This window comes from Cupressus sempervirens, chromosome 11, assembly GCF_028749045.1.
Source record: "Cupressus sempervirens isolate cs-2001-9-10 chromosome 11, ASM2874904v1, whole genome shotgun sequence".
NCBI lineage: Eukaryota > Viridiplantae > Streptophyta > Pinopsida > Cupressales > Cupressaceae > Cupressus > Cupressus sempervirens.
In genome coordinates, this window is record NC_143128.1 from 607589987 (window position 1) to 607612363 (window position 22377).

The window sequence follows — 22377 nt, forward strand, 5'->3', positions numbered from 1 at the left end:
TAGTTCTTATCTTTCTCGTATTTGCACCTTGCAGCTTTCGATGGATTGCCCTTGAAGCTGCCCAGATATTTGAGCAACATGATTGTGCTAATAGAGATTGTGAGGTAGGCAATCCAAGTGAATGTGCTGAGTGGGAGCTTGAAGAAGAAGGGATATGAGTCCCCTATGAAAGTAGGAGCTTTTAGTTGTGAGTCCTGATCTAATGTACAGAATATTCTTAAAGTTTTCAAGACGAGGTACAAATTGGAGATGTATGAGGTCCTGAGATGTATGTTTGATTCAAACAAATATGTTAGGGAGGTGTTGTAGACTAGGACTATTATCAAACACATTACCACTATTAAGGATTATTGGGTGGATTTTAGAGATGAATTTGAAAGTCGAGATGGTGCTTTCACTAGGCTCACAGTGGAGCAAATAAAAACATATAATATCTATCTTGATGTTGAAGGATTGGAGGCTGATGGGAAACATATGTATAGCAATACATATTTGACTAAGTTAAGAGACACTCATATTAGTTTGGAGCCTTATGAGGATGTTGAGGAGGACTTAGATATCATGATGACACAAATAATCAAAAGAACTGGAAAGTGGGTCGAATGGACTACTACGAGGAGTAGTAGAAACAAAAGCACATCAGCTCAAGCTTCTCCAATAGATACAACTCCTTCCTCCTCTCAAAATGACACAATAGGTGTAGCCTTGGTCATTACTAAAGGACCAACTCAATCATTAGGGGGAGGTGACCAGCCTCTAGATAAGAACATCCCTATGGCTAAGACTTTCCATGATGGCTCCCTCCTAGTTATTGGAACCCAAATTGATGCTAGGAAGAAGAAGATAGAAGAGCCAAAAGATAGTGCCATCACCCTAGTTCCCCCTCCTCATGCCACCCCAATTTCCTCTCCTCATGTCACTCTAGTTCCCTCACCTCATCATAGTCTAGCACTACAAGTAAGTGTAACACTTCTGCAACCAAGTAGCTCCCTAGTGTAGATAGTGGATTTGGGAGATGGAAGGAGTAGTAGTAGTGAATCTACTGAATTTGATGAGGTAGCTAAGAAAAACTTAGAGGCAAAGAAAGGCTAGAGCTCTTTCAAGCTCATTTCTCAAGCCGTGAAGAACCCCTTCTCTTTGACTGCAATGGCAATTACTCTAGTCAAGAAGAAGATGTTTAGCATTGATTCACTTGGGACAACCTCCAAGGTGATAGGCAAAAATTCCTAGTTGGAGGACACTTTCGATAAGAAGAGAAAGAGGAAGGATGAAGGTGCTCCAACAAAGGATGCCTTATCTCTTGTAGTTTTCTCTAGGTCTGCTTTGAGTAAGGTTAAGAAGCAAAAGACCTTGTCTATCCTTGGACAAGATCCTGAAATTGGGCACCTAACAATGGAGATAATGAAGCCCACCAAAGATGGATGAATGGAAGATATGATCAAAAATGATTTCACTCTGCACTCGATGGATCTTGGAGAGGCCAGACATGATACCAAGGTTGGCTTGTGGAAGTCAACCAATGAAGTAATTGAAGGACAACTAGAAAGCCTCAAGTTATCAAAGGTTAGGATGAAGACGGAGATAGAAGAGCTGAACATATTTATTAGACAATTGGTCGCTCCATTGGCAAGTATCTCCATAATGTTAGTAACAAGTAATCCTACTCCTATTGAAGCTCAAGCCCTTATCTCTCATCTTTAGGAAGATAGACACTTTGGCCAAATTGGTAAGGACTGGACTGGGAAGCTCAAATTGGAGGGAGTCTCTATTATAGAGAAAATTGGAAATGTTATCTTAAGATTAGAAATGGAGAAGGATAACATCTTGGAAAATAGAAATACATTGGTTGGAGAAAGAGTAAAGAGTGATGATTGTATCTCTCTTCTAAAGATGATTATTCAAATGTAGGCAAAGGAAGCTGTCGAAGAAAAAATCTTGCCAAAGGGACATGAACCTTTGTTCGAATGGCTTCAGAGCATGAAATTCAAATTAGAAATGTTCTTGTTAGCAAAGAAAGGACTTAAGGAGATAGAGGATAGAGTAAAAAAGAACCAAGACAAGAGTTTTGATCTCATGAGGGGACTGCATACAGATTTTGAGACTAGCAGCCAAGGGAAAGGACTCATTGGAATAACTATCATGTAGGAGAATTTCTCCAAATTCATAGATAGTCTAACATACATATACTCCAGTAATCAAAATAGAGTTACATAACTCTAGAAACTCAATGGATGCATACATGTAGCCACTGAGGAATTTCAAGATTGATTGAATGCTATAAAGGAGTTGGCCAGGGAGCATTCTAAGTGGCTCTTGAGATACACCAACATACATGCGCCTAAGCATGACGAACTAATCCCGATCATTGTTTTTGCTAAGGCCTATAGAACAAAAGTAGAAAAGGGAAAGAAGGAAAAGTGATTCATATTCCATCCCTTTCCATTTTCTTATGTAATCATTGTAATATGACAAATTGGTTTCTTGCTATTTGTCATTCTTTTGAGGAGATGAACCAATTGAACTTCTATTGTAACGGTCATCTTAGAATCCTATATGTATGAAATTGAAAGATCAATAAAAGGTTGGATAATTTTTGGTGTGAAGTACTTAATGTTGCAAAGTCAATTGAATGGTATTTTATATCAATTATTTTCTGTTCCATTTCTATTAGTTGTTAATTACATTTTTCTCTTTTATCTAAATTGAAGCAAGGAATGGATGGAGTTTCATTCCCCTATTTTGAAGTAGTGAATGGATGTGATAAGTATTGTCATTTCATGTCTAAGAGAAACCTCTTAGATGTTTTTCCCTTCAATTAATCTTTCTTTCCCTATAGCTTATATTCTAGCTGAATTAGTTAGTATTAGTTGTTATGTTGTTTTGAGTTATTAAACTTTGTATGTTCATAAGATGTGTGGGTTCATGAACTTAATCAATTCTCCATACATCACTTCTTGCCTGAGTTAGATCCCGTTTAGGCCTGGCTCAGTCTTACCTCTCCTATTCTTGGGGCAAGAACACACCCCCATTAAGTTTTAGGAAAAAAACATAATTCATTGGAAATCCACAATAGAGAGCTATACCTATTAATAAAGGAAAGTTAGTCTTTTCAAAAGTAGCTTTTCAAATGTTTGTAATCAGATATTGTTCATAGTCTAGGCATTTAAGAGTTAGAATAAAAAAGAACAATCTATTTACCAACACACACACACACACACACACACACACACACACACACACACACACACACACACACACACACACACACACACACACACACACACACACACACACACACACACACACACACACACACACACACACACACACACACACACACACACACACACACACATTGATTTTGAAAGAATTAGAGTGATGGTTATTTTATATGTTGACTGATGCATTAGTGTCAAAGATGAGTCTATTCAAAAGAAATGTGTAGGCATACATTAGTTATTAAAATATAATAACATATAATTTACAACATAATTCCTTGATTCCATTACAAGAGCTAAGAAATTTCATGTTTGAGGATTAATGGCTATGTCTAGGATCATAGCATACCAAACTAGGGCCTTAAGTGGCAATGAAAAATACATAAATCAAAGTTAGTTCATTTGACGTGAAATTTTGAACTAGCTATGAACCTTATATCAAAAAGTTGTAAGAATACAATCTATACCCAATTAAATGCAATTTATAAATTACTGGCCCTTTTCTTAAAAAAATTAACTTGATTATTCAAAATTTTAGATATCAATGCAGTAGTTCAAAAAATTTAGGAAAAAAATAAGAAGTGTGTGTCTGACCACCTTAGTCAAAATCAAATAACAATGTTTTTTTACAAGATTCTAGATTTAACAAGTAGACTCATGCCCAGATGCAATGAATATTTTTTTCTAATTTTATTCCAAAGAAATTTTTTTTTTTTAAATTGGTAAATGATAGAAGCCTTTTGATTATATTAATTAAATAGTAAAAAATACATCCAAGTATCTCTGTTCAAATGAGCACTGGTACGAAAGAATGGAGAAGAAAACCTCTAGTCTTTCGTGGGATCGTAACCCTTAGAAATTTACATGTTAAAAAGGGGCATACCCAATTTTCAACTATCTATTTTAGCATTAGGGTACAATATCAAAGCTTGATCATCAATTTAATCAATGCAGTGTAAAATTGTGATCCAATTTGGCAATTTTAGGATTAGAATAGAAGGAAACATTACAAAAATGTGAATAACATCTAAAGTGCAATGACATGGGAGAAAAGAGTGGTAGAAAGAATCATCCTGATTTATACTTGTAGAGACTCTACTATCCTTCTAGATATAAAAAATTCACCATGTTCACCTACTACTAAGAAAAGCAACTTAAGAGTGTTGTTAGTTTAGTTAGAAAAAAGTCAAATATTATAACCTAGTTTACCATATTTGTTTAATTTAAATTGAAAAGGATATCTTAAGATTTATTAGGGCTACTTTAAGCTAGAGTTGGTTTTATATATATAATAATGTCAAACATATTGTAAAGCACTTGCTGAAAGAATCTGATAATTTAAGAGTTTCTAGAGAGGGTAAAACCTAATTCAAGATGGTCAACCCAAAATCATCGATAAACAAACCTTAATTGAAACCAAACCAGAACCATTTCAAGCCAAACATGAATGAACATAGATTAATTCAATAATCTTAGCAATTTAATATTAGAGAGAATAACACATGCCTATTAAAGGGGCCTAGCCCAAGTACACAAAGAAAGATTAGATAACCCAAGATAAAGACATAAAATATTAGTTTTATATTCATATTAAGATAGATATGCATCAAAACCAAAGATATGGACAAGAACTAGACAAGCCCAAGAGTAACCCATTGCAAAGAAACAACCGTAATTACTACCTAGGACAAAATGCAGAAACCTAATATCTGCAAATATATAGAGTAGACCTTAGCACCTAATTATAATATCTACAAAATACAGAAAGCCTAACACCACTACCCTATCCAAAGTTCCCTAATAGAGTATAACCTGAAAATCATGTAGAAAATGTAACCCTAATGCTAGATCATACTGAGAGAGAAGGAGCCACCTTGACATCGAGAAGCATTAGAAACACCAAAAAAACCATCAAAACCAAACCAAAGACCCCATCTAATCTCCAATGTCCTTCCAAAAAACCATGATGATTTTAGCTGCTTCCCTTATATCTTTAGCCTTTGATCCAGGGGGGAAATTCAAAGGCATTTTTGGCTTTGCTTGACTTGTCTAAATTTGGAAGGCAAAACTCCATTGCCTCCAAGTCTGCAAAATCCACTGCAGAATGAATTATGCATTGAAGGAATGTAGATAATGCAAGAGCCAATCCTTATAGGGTTCCTCCACAATACCTCTCCAATGTAGGAGGAACTGAATGCTTTCTTCCATCCTTGGCCATTCTCGAAAGAAGGGGATATTATCCGAGATGACCAATGAGGGACGTCTTGGTACAATTGCTAGCTCAAAAATCCCCAGCAGGTGAGACATTTAAGCCTTTGGAAAAGGAAGTTTAAGATTCTTACCAATGTTGAATACCACCTATTTGAGTCCTACCAACCAGACTGGATCAAAAATGTTATAGAAAAGCAGAATAATATCCCATTTTCTAACTTTTTCCCTAACTAGGCATCCGATCTAAGCACCTGTAATGTCATTATTTTTTCTCCATTAAAAATCATAATTAAAAACACCTTCACTTAACACTCTACCAATGGATACTCTATTCATATCATCTATGGGATTGAGAAAATGAATCCATCTCTCAAGCTTTAGATTACCTCAAAAAACCATAGTTTGAACCTTTTTAGCATGACACAGATTGATATTAGAATCCATCCTGACACCTACCCTAACCAATAACTAGACTCTTTAGATTGAATGCAAAGGTTAAATGACACAAAACTAATTTATAAACCCTTTCTACTAAGTCGAGAAAGATTTAGAAAATAAAATGCATGATGATGGAATCAAAATTCATAAGGATAATGATTAAAACAACATGAAGGATTAATAACTAAAACTAAATGCCTGATGGTCACAGGTTTTCTTAGTGGTGCAAACTACTTGTGATGAGAATGATTAACTAAACATAAACATTATAAGATAATCATATAACCTAGTGTTAAAGGAGAATGCTTTCAAAGGTCTAAGATTCATGATTACTTAAGAGAACTAAATTTTGATTAACTAAGTGAATGTTCTCTTCATTCATTCCTTTGTTAGCTAATAGGTCTTCTTTTATATTACTCTCTCTCTCTCTCTCTCTCTCTCTCTCTCTCTCTCTCTCTCTCTCTCTCTCTCTCTCTCTCTCTCTCTCTCTCTCTCTCTCTCTCTCTCTCTCTCTATCTCTCTCTTTGTGTATATGTTTGTGTGTGTGTGTGTGTGTGTATTTATGGAAACCTTACTTCTTCAAATTTCTCCCAAAGATTGATAGATTTTTTTAGTTTTGAATTTAATATCCAATTAGGGGTTTTCCATTTTCTAAGAGCATTAAGAATGATCTGAGAGTCTCCTTCGATTATAATCTTCTTGATTTTTAATTTAATACTCTATTTTAGCCCTTCATGTATTGCTTCTAATTGTGCTATATTGTTCAAAGCTATTCCCATGGGCTTCACTTGTTTCATGATTCAATTTATAGATTAATTCTATAACAACTTTGATATTATATATACACCCTATTCTTGTTACCCTTGGATTTCCTCTTGAGGCTCCATAAAAATTAAGTTTCTTCCATCCTTTAGGTGGAGGTGCCCATCTGCATTCTTTTATGGCTATATTGTTCTTTTTCTTTATAAATGAGAGGTGGATTAATTAGATGTTGCCAATTATTTTCTATTTTTGCATCCCATTCTAAAAAAACCTTCTTCTTTTGTAGTTTTTCTAAGATTGCAATTTATAACTTCTGCAATACTTGCTTCAGTCTTGTTAAAGAGAGATGAAGTTTTGAGTCCTTCTTCATTGAAGATCCTTTATTTCCTTCCTTCCATAGCATTCCAAAGTTTTCCATTTACTTTGTTATTTATTTCTTTAGGCCACCCTACGAGGTGGTCTTGCCACTTCCCCAAGAGTATTCCAAATAAATATTTAGTTATGAATTTTCTTCTTAAATATTTTTAGAATAAAAAATCTCTCGTCTCTGACCACCTTAACTCATTTAAAACTTAACATTTTAATTTTTTTTTTAAAAATATCATAGTAGGAGAAGCATAGAATGCAACACATATCTTAGATTTAAAAAGATTTTATCATTTGAAAGTTATATATTTTTTCAATCACTATGTCAATTGACACTATATAGATATATATGTTAGAAAATAAGTAATAATTACTTAATAAACTCATATTTTGACAACAATTATATTGATGAAAAGTTGAGAACATCCTTAAGAAACAATTTTTGTTTCATCAAATTTGAGTGAAAAAAAAAGTCATCAGCTACACCCTCAAAGTATGAAACTTGTAGGAAGAGGGGAAAACAAATTTTTGGTGGGTTTTGGTTGTTGATAATTTAGGCTTGGTAAATATCAAGCCCAATTAGGTACCCAATTTCAAATCAAATACTTGATTTGTGGAAAATAATTTAATTTCTTTATAACTTATTTTTAAAAATAAATTTAAAAAAATAAAATATTTTATAATACTTATGACCCCTTTTGAGTATCCTTAAAATTTATTTCTTTAAATTTTTTAGGACCCATAAACATACATATCATGGTTCTAAAACTATCAAAAGGGGTCATAGAGTATTTAATGCAGTGAGATTCCAAGGATACCCCTATTAGAGGTAATCTAGATCCCTGCAAATAACCACACAATGGAAACACGATAACAAAGCAAGATCTGATACCAAATCACAATACTTTATTCATAAATAACTATTTACACGCAATGTGCCCGACTACAAGGCCTTCTAGTTTAGGGCCAAATACAACAACAATTACCAAAATATTTTACAAAATCTCTCAAGATCCAATCCAAACACTAATCCTAGCTAGTCCATATCCACAACTGGATAAGAACACTAAGAAGAATCTACACTTGTACCCTTAGGTCCACCAAGCTATTCTCTAGTTTTCAAGTCGTAGCTACTAGCCCTTCAAAGTTTGTATCCTCTTCTCCAAGTTGGATGACTATAAATATTATTCTCTAAAGACTCCACAAAACCCCCTACTTATACCCAACTAAGCCACAAGTCAGCCCAACTCATTTCAAATTAAACTAAATCCCTGACATTAAATATATGTTGAGCCACAAGTTGGCTACAACACAAATTAAATACCCCAAAGTCATCTACAACATGAATTAAATACCCAAGGTTAGTTTATAGACAACTCAGTACCAATAGGAACTAAGACCAAGCTAGGTGTTAGAAAGACCAAGTTGAGCATCAGTACACTCCCAAGCACTATCAAGCTCCCAGTGCATGTTGAGCTCCTATTACAATGTCAAGCAACTAACATATGCTGAGCACATAGAGAATGTCAAGATACCAAAACATGCCAAGCACACAGAGTGTCAAGCAACCAACAATGACTGAGCTCCTTGGCCACAACTACACCCTTCATCGACTGAGCACCACTATTTGGTGACTAAGTCCACAAAACTTTCCCAAAATATCCCCAACCATGTAGGATTGCAAGAAATCCTAGAATGCTCCTACATTAGACACCCTAGATTCAAAAATATGTTATTAGTAGCTAGAAGAACATCTTTGGGATTCAAAACATAAATCCCAAACTAGTTCTTCACATACATATCCTCCAAGTCTTCAACTTGTACAGTATTTCTCTTATTCTTCTTCTACTTCTTTTCATCCATCCTAGGTGTGCTACAGGTCTTCTTTCCATTCTAATCTCCAACTTTCTTAAAATCCCTCAACTCAACTCGGTTGCCAATAATTAGGTTCCTCCTATCGAGCTTTCCATTCTACAAAGGAATCAAGGAATGCTTCCTACCACCTTTAGCAATAGCAAACACATTCTTGACACAATCATGCACATCCCTAAAATCATACTGCCAAGGTATACCAAGAAACACATGATAATTGTTCATGTCCACAATATCACACAACACTTTATCCTTATACTGCCCAATCTAGAAATCAACAAGGCATTGCTCCATCACCTCCAAAGCATGCTCACCTTGCAACCAACCAATCCTATAAGGATAAGGATGTCTTATTCTCTTCAAACCAAGTTTTTAAACTAGCTCCACAACAACAAGGTTATCGGTACTACCACCATCCACAATCACCTTGCAAACTTTACCACCGAACTTATAACAAGTCTTGAACAAATTAGTCCTCTGACAAGAATCTGATATCTTTTGACCAATCATTATTTGCAAGCTAGAAAACTCTCCTGGCTTAGCATGACTATCCTAGACTACAACCTCATTCACAACAAAAAGATTCCTACCATGAGAAAATTCAAAAGACCTATGCCCTTCTTCACCACATCTAAAACAACTACCACTAAACCCACCTCCACCTATCTTCCTTCTCTGATCAATAGGTTTTGGTTCACCTTCTGCACTCAGTTTAGCCTTAATACCCCAAAGTAGGCTACACCATGAACTAAATACCCAAATTCAACTCACAAATGGCACCAATAGGACCCAAGACCAAGCTAAGTGTTAGAAATACCAAGCTAAGCATCAATAAACTCCCAATCACTATTGAGCTCCTAGTGCGTGCCGAGCTCCCACTACATGTCGATCACACAGAAAGTGTTGAGAAACCAACATATGCTAAGAACATAGAGAGTGTTGAGAAACCAACACATGTCAAGCACAGAGAGAGTAAGAAGAAACTAACAATGACTGAGCTCCTTGGCCACAACTACAACCTTCAATGATTGAGCACAACTTTTTGGTGACTGAGTCAACAACACTTAGCCAAAATACCTCCAACCGTGTAGGATTACAAGAAAGCATAGGATGTTCCTACATCAGACACCCCAAGTTCTAAAATATGTTCTCATTAGTTGGAAGAACATCTTCTAGGATTCAACATATAAATCCCAAACTATCTCTTCACATGCATATCCTCTAAGTCTTCAACTTGCACACTCTTTCCCTTGTTCTTATTCTACTTATTTTCATCCATCTTGGTGTGCTCTAGGTCTACTTTCCATGTTGATCTCCAACCTTCTCAGAATCCTTCAACTCAACTCAGCTTCCAATACTCAACTTCCTCCTACCAAGCTCTTCATTCTGAAAAGGAATTAGAGAATGCTTCCTACCACCTTTCACAACTGTAAACACATTCTTGACACAATCATGCACAACCCTACAATCATACTGCCAAGGTCTTCTAAGCAACACATGACAACTATTCATGTCCACAATACCACATAACAATTGATCCTGATATTTCCTAATCTATTAATCAATAAGGCATTGCTCCATCACCTCCAAATCATGCTTACCTTGCAACCAACCAATCCTATAAGGATAAGGATGTGTCATTCTCTTCAAACCAAGTTTCCAAACCATCTCCACAATAACAAGGTTATCAATACTACCACCATACACAATCACCTTACATACTATACTTCTAGACTCATATAAAGTCTTGAACAAATTATTCTTCAGACAAGAATCCAATGTCTTTTGACCAATCCGTACTCATTGAGCTAGAAAACTCTCTCCCTTCTTAGGCTAACTGTCTTGGACTACAACCTTATTCACAATAGAAAATTTTCTACCATGAGGACATTCAAAAGATCTATGCCCTTCACAAAATATAAAGCAATTACCACTAAACCAACCTCCATATTTCCTCCTCCTCCTCTGATCAATAGGTTTTGGTTCACCTTCTACACTCAGTTTAGCCTTTTCCAAGCTATCTCGCTTCTCCTTCCCTATAGCATTACCTTGGCATTTCCTCTTTAACTTATCTTCTACCTTCAAAGCATACTGATAAGGATCCTCAACTGAAGAAATATTCAGCATACCAACCTCATCCTAAATATTGAATCTCGAAACATTAATGTACCAAGCTACCTTCTTCTTTGACAATTCTCTATGCCTAGAAAGAATAGTCAACTTGTAAAACTCCTTAGTATAATCTTTCACAGACATATCCTTTTGTTTTAGATTTTGCAACCTTTTAAAAAAATCAAGTTCATAATCAATAGGAATGAACTTAGCCTTTAACTTAGTCACCATTAACCTCCATCTAGTGATCTTCTTTTCACCTTCCTCCTCTTTGTCTCTTTGTAGTTCTTTCCACCAAAGAGTAACATGTCCTTTCGACTTAGTCTATGCCAACCTCACTCTAAGTGGATCTTCAATATCCTTAAGCTCAAAGTAATCTTCCAATTCACCATTCCAATCAATTAGGTCTTTAGGAGTCAAAGTACCTGAGAAATTAGAAACCTCCATCTTATGCTTCAATTGGAATTGAGAGCTAGGTCTAGCAAATTGACCAGTCCTATTTCCAATAGGTCTCTCCACACGATCAATTTTGTCCTCACCACTAGATCCAGTAACCTCAAAGTCTTCAATAACTTTCTCATAACCATCTTCAATATCCACATGCCTAGGTAGACCACCTAAAGCACTCATAGTTTCAAGAATCATTTCAGTCTTCATTGATGCAATTTCAAATCTAAATTCTGCTCTAATCTTCTCTAAGATCCTTTCCTCAACAACATCACTTAGATCATCAATTATCCTAGGGTCCAATATTCTTGGAGTCATCTTCCAATTTTTTTGTAAACCCTAAGCAATAGATCCACAAATCCAAAATATCAATTATCTCCACTAGATCAACCTTCACTTCCAGCCTTCACCCAATTCTGGATGCAAACTGCCTCAATTTCAACAATCTGTCTACACACTTAGGAAACCCTTCACTTTGATACTACTTAATGCAATGAGAATCTAAGGATAGCCCTATTGGAGGTGATCTAGATCCTTGCAAATAACCACACAATGGAAACATAACAACAAAGCACACAAGACTTGATACCAAATTACAGTACTTTTTTCATAAATAATTTTTTACATACAATGTACCTACCTATAAGGTCTTCTAGGTTAGGGCCAAATACAACAACAATTACCAAAATAGTTCTGCAAGATCCCTCAAGATTTAATACAAACACTAATCCTAGCTAGTCTAGATCCACAATTGGATAAGAATACCAACAAGAATCTACACTTGTATCGTCAGGTCCACCAAGCTATTCTTTGGTTCTCAAGCTACATCTACTAGCCCTTCAAAGTTTGCATCCTATTCTCCAAGCTAGATGACTATACTTGTTATTCTCTAAAGACTATAAAACCTCCTACTTATAAATAGCTAAGCCACAATTTATCCCATTTCATTAGAAATTAAATTAAATCCCTTAATTGAATATATGTTGAGCCACAAGTTGGCTACAACACAAATTAAATACCCAAAGTCATCTCATAGAAAACTCGACACCAACATGAACCAATACCAAGCCAAGTGTTAGAATGACCAACCCGAGCATCAGTAAACTCCCAAGGATTGTCAAGTTTTGAGTGCATGTCAAGCTCTCAGTAAATGTCAAGCAAATAGAAAGCACCGAGAAACCAACATATTTTGAGCACATAGATAGTGTTGAGAAACCAACACATGTCAAGCACACAAAGGGTATCGAGCAACCAATAATGACTAAGCTCCTCAGCCACATCTAAACCCTTCAACAATCATGCACCACTATTTTGTGATCAAGTCCACAACACTAAGCCAAAACATCTCCAACCATGTAGGATTGCAAGCAAGCCTAGGATTATCCTATCCTATGACCCCTTTGGAACCATTCGATCACATATGTGTGCTTAGGGGTCCTAAGACCCCTAACCACATAGATAATTTTATCAAATGGGTCAAAAGGAGTCCTAAGATATCCTATGACTCCCTTTGACTCATTTAATGTCATTAAGTGTGCTTAACGATCATAGAACCTCTACCAAATAAATAATGTGATATCATGGGTTAAAAGGTATCACAAGATTCACTATGTCCTCTTTTGACTCATTTTCTAATAGTAAGTGTGCTTAGAGGTCCCAAGACCCCTAACCACATAGATAATATGATCTAATGGGTCAAAAGGGGTCATAATATATCCTATGATCTTTGTTGATCCATTCAATGACAACATATGTTCCTAGGGATCCTAGGACCCCTAAGAACATATCTCATACGTTCGAAAGGGTCAAAAGGGGGTCACAAGGTACCCTATGATCCATTCAACCATTTTGGTAAAAACATATACTACTAACAATCCTAGCACTCGTAAGGACCTATTTCATTTGTTGAAATGGGTCAATAGGGGTAATAGGATAACCTATGACACCTTTCAACACATTTGATGACAACATATGTCCCTAGGGGTCCTAGGACCCCGAGGGACCTATTTAATTTGTTCAATTGGGTTGAAGGGGGTCATAGGATAACCTATGTCCATTTTTGACACATTTCATGAAAATATATGTCCCCTAAGACCCCTAGGGACCTATTTCATTTGTTCATGTATGGATCTTATGACCCCTTTTGACATGTTTCATGACAACATATGTCCCTAGGAGTCTTAGGATCACTAGGGACATATTATAATTATTCATATGGGTTGAAAGGGGTCATTGGATAATCTATAACCCCTTTCGACACTTTTAATGACAACATATGTCCCTAGGGGTCCTAGGGTATAATTTTTCATATGGGTCAAAGGGGGTCAAAGGATAACCTATGACCCTTTTGACTCAATTCATGACAACATATGTCCCTAGGTGTCCTAGGACCCCTATTATAACCCCTTTTGACACATTTCATGACAACATATGTCCATAGGTTTGATAGAACCCCTAGTGACCTATCTCATTTGTCCAAATGGGTCAAAAGGGGTCATAGGATAACCTATAGCCCCCTTTAACACATTTCATGAAAAATATGTGTTAGAAACTACAATTGGAACAATTGTTATGTTGTCATTGATGTCAAACCAATTGGTAAGACAATGTCAAAATTTTTGGAGAGAAATTTTACTAATAGTGTAGAGTGCCATATCATTTAATTGATGAAGATTTGAAAAGAAGAGATCATGAGATGACCTAGTGAAAGGTTGAGTTGAGAAGTGTTAAGTATCATGGAAATACAATGGACTTTGATAAGTTAGTCCTTGACAAGATAATATATTTTTTAATCAATACATGAGATAAATAAGATAGCTGGATGAAGATAAGAGTTGAAACAAATCAAAAGGAAAAGCTTGACCAAGTGTTAGTATTGATTGGTCAACAAAGAAGATAAAGAAGAAGATTAAGGAACTTAAGTAGAAGCTGAGAAAAATTATGAAGAAGTGTAGTAGCAACCAAGAATAGTAATGGCCAAGTAATAAATTATAGTGTGTGATGATCTACATAGTAATAGCAAAGCCAAAGAACACAGTGATTATCGAGTGACAACAAAAGTTATAACTTAAGAGAGATTTGATTTTGAGGCTGACACAATTGGAATTTTGAATTAGTCAAAGCATGTGGGAGATAATGATTGATGAGCTAGATTGTTTAATGGATGAGGAGAGTTTGTTAAGTGATCAAAGGAAAGGATCTGATTAAATTTTTCTTGAAGAAGAAGGAGAATAAAAGGGATGGAAGGATTCAATGAATTTGACCTAACCTTAAGATCAATGATTATGTGTAAGTGACAAAATATTAAAATTACCTACTTAAGGAGGCATAAGGAATGAATTTCAAGGTTGGTTCATTATTGATTGGTGATCTTAAGGATAATTTGTGAAGAATATAACAAAAGAGGTGAAGTGTGAAGAGTTCATGAAGAGTGATTGATTGCGGAGATGCCAAGTACATCAATGATGGAGATGTGAATGGAGGCTAGTCAATAAACCAGTTGTAACACCCTACTTAGGCACCCAAGAGAAATAACCTAACATAATTCAATGTTTAGTAAACTATTTGTTTTTAAGTTTAAACAACACAAGATAACAATGCAGAAGCAATATACACATACACATCATATTTACATAAGCAATTACAAATATAGATTTCATTCCCAAAGGGTTCCTTCACGTTCAGTCACATAAATAAGTTTTATTAATAAGTTTAAGTCTTAAGCACAATGTCCATAATCATAAAATGAATAAACAAATACATAATCTCATATACACATACATAGAAACAACTAATATGATAAAGTACTTTTAGATAGCATCATCCACTGCACATGTTGCAAGGTATGCAATAATAAACACAAGCACATCAATATACAATACCACATCCCATAAGATCTCAAGATACAAGATACATAATATGTAGATACATCAAATGAATATAAGTCCTCAAGATAAGAACACAAATGATAAAGGTACAATTGTATCCACGAGCATTTGATAATTTTCAATCCATGGGGGACCCAAATGGTAAGAAGTCACTACCTCCTAACCATGTGGTCACCTAATTAGACTCCTACTCCCACCGTGCAGGAGAGATAATGTGCAATCCACATACAAATAATCAAATCATAAAATAATCCTAGGCAAAGGGTCCTGATAGCCAAATCTACCTTAAGGGTAACTCAAACTATTGATAAAGAATCGATAGCCAAAGTCAAAAAGACACTCTTCCAAACCAACATCACATACCAAAATCAACAACATATGCCAAGTCCACATCAAATATCAAAACTAAAAAGATACATCCTCCTTCAAATCAATGCCAAGCATCACAAAAATAATAACCAATAGATAACAACTAACATTAATGAAAGTAAGTAATCAATAATAAAAAATTCTAACAAAAAAAATCACCAATAAATACACCACTAGAGGCAAATATAAGGAAAACATGTAGGAGACTTAGAATACATACTAGGAAGTGTCACCAAATGCACAAGCTACTTGAGTTACCCTAGATTGGTCTCTCATTAGACCATAAACCTTAAGCATTGAGTTACCATAGATTGGTCACTCTAAACCCCAAACCCTCAATATGACACATGTGGAACTATAATATCCTCTCATGAAGATGAGAAAAACTAGACATACCTCTCACTAGGTACGTATCATCCCATTCCGATCCTTAGCCTATACAAGCACTCAAGATATGTCGAGACAAATATCTATAACTTATCTTTTTAGTTTGTTTCCCAAAAATTAATTACTAGATTATCACTTATTAGATAACTTATAATAAATTACCCTAGTAGCCACTTTGGGCCCCTACCCCCATTACAAATCACTCCCATAGACATGCACCTAAAGCACAATTGTGTTGCATGCCACAAAAGTAATACTGATCGAATTCAGTTCCTTAACAAGCAACCCAAAAATAACATTGGTTCTCAAAAACCAAGTTCTCATAAATGCTCATCAAAATATATCTCTTAAAATAAATCTCAATTTAAATCATAAAATACATCATGACATCCAGTCAAATAATCATTAAAAAAATCTCAAAAATGCCTCTAGTACACATCATTACTTGACCAACTAAACAACCCACAAAGAAAACTATCATGAAAAATGAACGTCACATGACTATAAATGGAATATAAGAACACACATAGCTTTCAGCCATAATATTTAATTCCATCAATTTCTCTTGTTTAGTTTGGGTCAGATGGACGTGTTTAGAAATAAAGTAAGAATATTCATGTTAATATAAATTGTTATGCTAATATATTTATTTAAATCAATAAGTATTTTAATGCCAAATCTCTTTGTGCATATAAAGTATCACACAACATTATCTTTAGATAGATTTAATATTATAAATTCAATAAATCATAAAATTATATTATATTTTTTTATACAATTAAAATAAACATGCAATTAGTATTTTTGCATGCCTTTGATATCTCAAATTATGCAACCATAATATACTTAGTTTCCTATCTTTAGTATATTTATTTTTACATGCATGTATAAGTTTAATTAGAACATATTTTCCTCTCAATTAATCCTTTGACTTTTCCAATAAATTTTGTAATCAAATTATTTTAGATGTAAGAAGAATGTTTATCTTTATTTAGAAAATTCATGACAATCACTTCTTTCTAATGATGAATTTAGAGTTGAGACCTAGTTCAATTTGTTATTTTCTTCCAATTTTCTATAATCAAAATTTCTCTATATTAGAAAAGAGTTTTAAAAAAATACAATCATAATGATATTCTAATTTTTTTTACAGTTTTAGTAAGTTTTCTTTTTCAAAATATACAACATAATTCTTTATCCAAAAATAATACAATAAATTAATAAACATTATGCAAGCACCCATAAAGACATGAAGTAGACGGATCTTTCTATGAAATTCTACAATGGGTTTTCATAACCTACCTCAAAATCACAACAAAAATCTGAGACAATCTCAACCTACCTCAAAATCATAGCTAAAATCTGAGACAATCTCTAAATGCATGCAAATCCAAATCCTCTAAAACTTTGAACAATTTTTTTGATCTAATTCCAAATTTTGCTCCCCAAAACCTATGTGTCCCTCGAATGAACTACAAACCCTCTAATAAAGAATCATAACCCTAACTAGGGTTTCTATTCTCTCATATTTCAAAAGTCACTAACTTTATTAAAAATAATTATATATTTTAATTGTTTGATCCTTTCAAGCACACTTAAAAACATTTTTAATTAAAATATTTTTTTCTTTCTTTTAGATATAAGAGTTTCATAAAATAAAAGGCAACCAAAGTACCACCACGAATATCAACAAGGAGGCCAAGCCTCACCACAGAAGAATAGTATCAGCTGTACAACATAACAAATAGAGGAGAAGAAGGACTATCTAACTAAGAACATCATCCTAATTGACCACCCAAGCAGTCCAACCTAAGGGACCCTCCATCCAAACGAAAATTTTACGTTCTTGAATCTGTATCAACTTGAATAATTCTTCTTTTCTAGCATTCACTTTCTTTTTGATTTCTCTGTTCAACCTATTGCAAGCTTTCTCAAAAGCTTTCAGATCATCTAGGGTTCTATGCCATTGGTATCCATGCTTCAACTCATAGTAGAAAAAAGTAGCATGCCCATCATGAAGGAACCTTCTCATCTTGTCTCACTCAATCAACATAGTAGCCTGCACCTGCAAAGAAATTTTAAAATAAGTGAGTTTTCGAAAAAAATCAGTAAGATCCCTTGAGTTACCTTGGTACCTTTCCTCGTTCCTACACTTCCAGATCTACTAGAGAATGTTAGACAACAATATATTCCAAAATAAATTGGTATCTTTAGGAAGACCATTAATATGACTAGTGATAATATCAAGAATATTAACATCAATAGGATAAACAATTCCAAACATTCTCCATATTTCTTTAGCACAAGTACAATCTAAAAGAATAAGTCTACCAGTTTTAGGAACTCTGTATAAATTACAAATATCAGAATTAGATAAATCTCTCTTAATAGGTAGCTTATCCAACATGACTAACCATCTGAAGCATCTAATTTTAGGCTCAATAGAATTTTTCCACAAGATATCAAAGTATTTTTTCCAAAAATCAGCATCATAAGAAGAGTACCAAACAAAATTGACATGATCAATGATATTAGTATTAAAATCAAGGATTCTATATGTATTCTTGGCCTTAAGCAGAGTTGTGACAACTCCACTAGGCCAATTACACTTAAGGTACCTATGAGAATCAACATGGAAAATAGTGAGAAGACCATTAACAACTTGCACAATCATGTTATAAGTTCTTTTATGGGAATTATGGATATCATATTTATTCTTAAGCTCACCCCAAGGAGTGATTTGATTCCACTCAAAGAGGTCTATGGATTGTTTAATACTTTTCTTAGCCCACGGTCTGGCAGAGCACCCTTGGGTAAGGGCCAAAGGTTTCTTTTATGGGAATTAGGGATATCATATTTATTCTTAAGCTCACCCCAAGGAGTGATTTGATTCCGCTCAAAGAGGTCTATGGATTGTTTAATACTTTTCTTAGCCCACGGTCTGGCAGAGCACCCTTGGGTAAGGGCCAAAGGTTTACCATTTAGGTGAAGATTCCACCAAATGGATCTTTCACCATGGAGTTGATTATTACAATGAAAATCCTTGTTAGTAATGAATTTCCTAACATGGTCCCAAGCCTTCCAAATATATCTAAAAACTGTGAAACCTTGGACCATGACAGGAAAATTACCAATAATGAGGTCGCAAAAGGAGAGATTAGTCCAAGATTTGGCTTTCTTAGGCACACCCCTCTCTATGTTGTTTCTAACCAACACTTTCCAAGGATAGTTACCCTCCATGGATTTAAAAATCCATTTGGCAAACAAGGCTATACCCTGAAATCTTAAATCCTTCAGCCAAGTCCCCCAAGGTTCTTGTCAGTGTGGCACCAAGCCCACTTAATAGAATGAATTTTATTGTTACCTTTGCCATCAAACCAAAGAAATTGTCTGATGGACTTTTAAATTTCAGCAATCTAATAGTTATTAAAAAACTAGGTAAAAGAATAATAAATGGTGTAAGACGACAACATCTTCTGGCAAACTTGAATTCTACCTGCTAGAGATAATGCTCTATTATGCCATTTTTTAAGCTTCTTATCAATCTTCTCTTCAACCCATGACCACATGTCTTTGAGGGTAGGTTCCACTGAGAAAGGGATACCAAGATATCTAGTGATCTTATTGGGGCCTCCCCATTGAAAATTGTATTGAGAAAACCAATCTAGGGGTTGCACATCCCACCCCAAACAAATTGATTTGGCTTGAGATATTTTAGCCCGAAATATAGAACGAAAAAAATTGACTTTATCTTGCAAAGCCTTAAAATTACTTTTTAAAAGCTCAAAGAATAATGCGGTATCATCTGCAAACTGGCAATTGATGAGCTCTTCATCATTAGGCAAATAGATAGCTCTAACATCAAGAGATAAGAAATTATCTCTGAGAATATAATAAAGAGCCTCTGAAGCAATCACAAAAAGAGATGGTGCCAGAGGGTACCCTTGTCTAATAGATCTCCTAGGAGAAAAATGAGTAGAGAGAACACTGTTAACTTCAACCTGAGTGGATGCATTGCTAAGAATCACCTACACAGTATTACAAAAGGAGGGAGGGAAACCAAAGGCCTCTAACATTATAAGAATGAACCTCCATTCAACCCTGTCATAAGCCTTCTCAAAATCTAAAAGAAGCATGGCTAAGTTTTGGTGTGAGCATTTAAACCACTCCATGGCTTCCCAACTAGTTATGAGATTCTTGAGAATATATCTACACTTGATGAAGCCAGTTTGGGTAGAGTTAACAAATTTAGGAAGAATATTGACTAACCTAAGAGCCATAATTTTAGCCAAAATCTTATATGACACATTAAGAAGGGTAATCAGCCTCCAATTCCTAATGAGATTCTTACCTCCATCCTTGGGGAGGAGCTTAATGATCCTTCTATTAACATCTTGTCCCAAGGAGCCAATAGACAAAGTTTTAGAGTATAAGTCATGGAGATCCTTACATATCCAATTGATATTGGATTTATAGAACTCAATAGGAAAACCATCAGGGCCTAGGGCCTTATCATTATTGATAGCCTTGATAGTTCCCTCAATCTCCTCAATAGAGATATATTTAGCAAGCACAAAAATATCATCCAAGTCCAACTTTTTAGGAATAAGCACTTCGCATTTATTTCTTAAAGACTCAGCCTCAAACAAGTCCTCTAAAGTAAAAAGGGTATTGTAATAGTCAGCAAAAGCCTGAATAAAAATCTCAAAGTTTGAAATGTCTTAATTATCAATTGAGATTCTATCAATGGATTCTTTAATATGTTTATATTTAAGAAGATTGAAGAAAAATTTCAAGTCTCTATCCCCATGTTGGAGCCAGTGGGCTCTAGATCTGATCTTGGCTCCATGAATCCTAACCTGCTAATGCTTCCTAAGAGCATCTTTGGTAGCAATAACCCAAGAGAGAAGATCCATATTGGAGGAATCTCTTTGAATGTTTCTCTCTACTATTTACAATTTGGAAGATAATTGTTTTTCAACAAACCTTTAATCCTTAGCCTTTTTTTGACCAATGGTTTGAAGAAAAATCCTCCAAGAAGAAGCGTTAGTTTTCTATCTAGCAAGATGGGATAGGTGTTGAAGGTTAATTTTATTGATACCTCTAATAATCTGCACAGCAGCAAGAACATCCTCATCCATGAGGAGACTAGTGTTTAAGATGAATTGACTACTTCTAGACTTGTGCTGAAGGGGACTACTGTTAAAATTAACCTTAGTCAAAATAGGGTGATGATTAGACAAAGTGGTGGTAATAACCTGAACAATATTTCCTGGTGGCAATAACCTGAATAATATTTCTAGAGATATCAGGAGGGAAAGAGAAAAAAATACTTATTGCCATAAAATCGATCAAGCCTGGAATAAATCCTAGCATTGCCCTATCAAAAATTGCACCAAGTGTGTCATAATCTAGGGTTGGTTTTCATGTTACCAGCAATAGGATCAAAAAGATAGTTAGAATTTAAAAATCTATTCCAATAAAAATTTCCATTATCCTTCCAATGAAAGGGAATGCCCCACAACTTGTCATCCCAAGATTCAACCATGTTGAAATCTCCACCAAAAAGCCAAGGCATATCTAGGAGGTCTATAAGCCATTTCTAGAGCTCAATTCTTTCCTTAGGGTCATTTGAAGCATAAATAGCACAGACCTCGAAGGTCTTGTCATCATAATACAAAGTAACGCACACTACTCTCTGACAAGGAGAACATCCATTATTAGTAATATGTTTTTCCCATTTATTACTAATAAGTAGGACAAATCCTCGTCTACCTCTATCATGGTTAGTGCAAAAATTAATAGCATCTTTCCAAATAAAATTGAGATTGGAATCCAAAATGAATCCCACAGCCTTAACTTCCTACATCATAAAGAAGTCTATAAAATGCATAAAATTTAACAATCGCTTGATAACAAAATTTCTATCAGGGGACTCTAAACCCCTTACATTCCATGATAGGAAATTCTTTGAGACAAAATGTTAGAGGTGGAGCATGCATTACCCTCTTGATCAGCTAGGGTCAAAAATTTATTTGAGGACTCCTTTGGTTTAGGCACATATGGCTTATTTTTTGAACTAGGAGGTCTTCCTATTCGCCTGGCAGAAGGAGAGTCAGTGTTAACATCATCTTCAATTTTTTCTAGAGAATTCATATCCATGGATTTCCCATTAGTAGAATTCATGGGAATAGGGGCGGCCAGAATAATTCCAAATTCATAATCCTCCCCAATCTCTTGGAAGATTTTCTAGAGGATTTTTTGAGAGGACTCCCTGGTTTGGGGCTTACAATTGATATCAACATTCT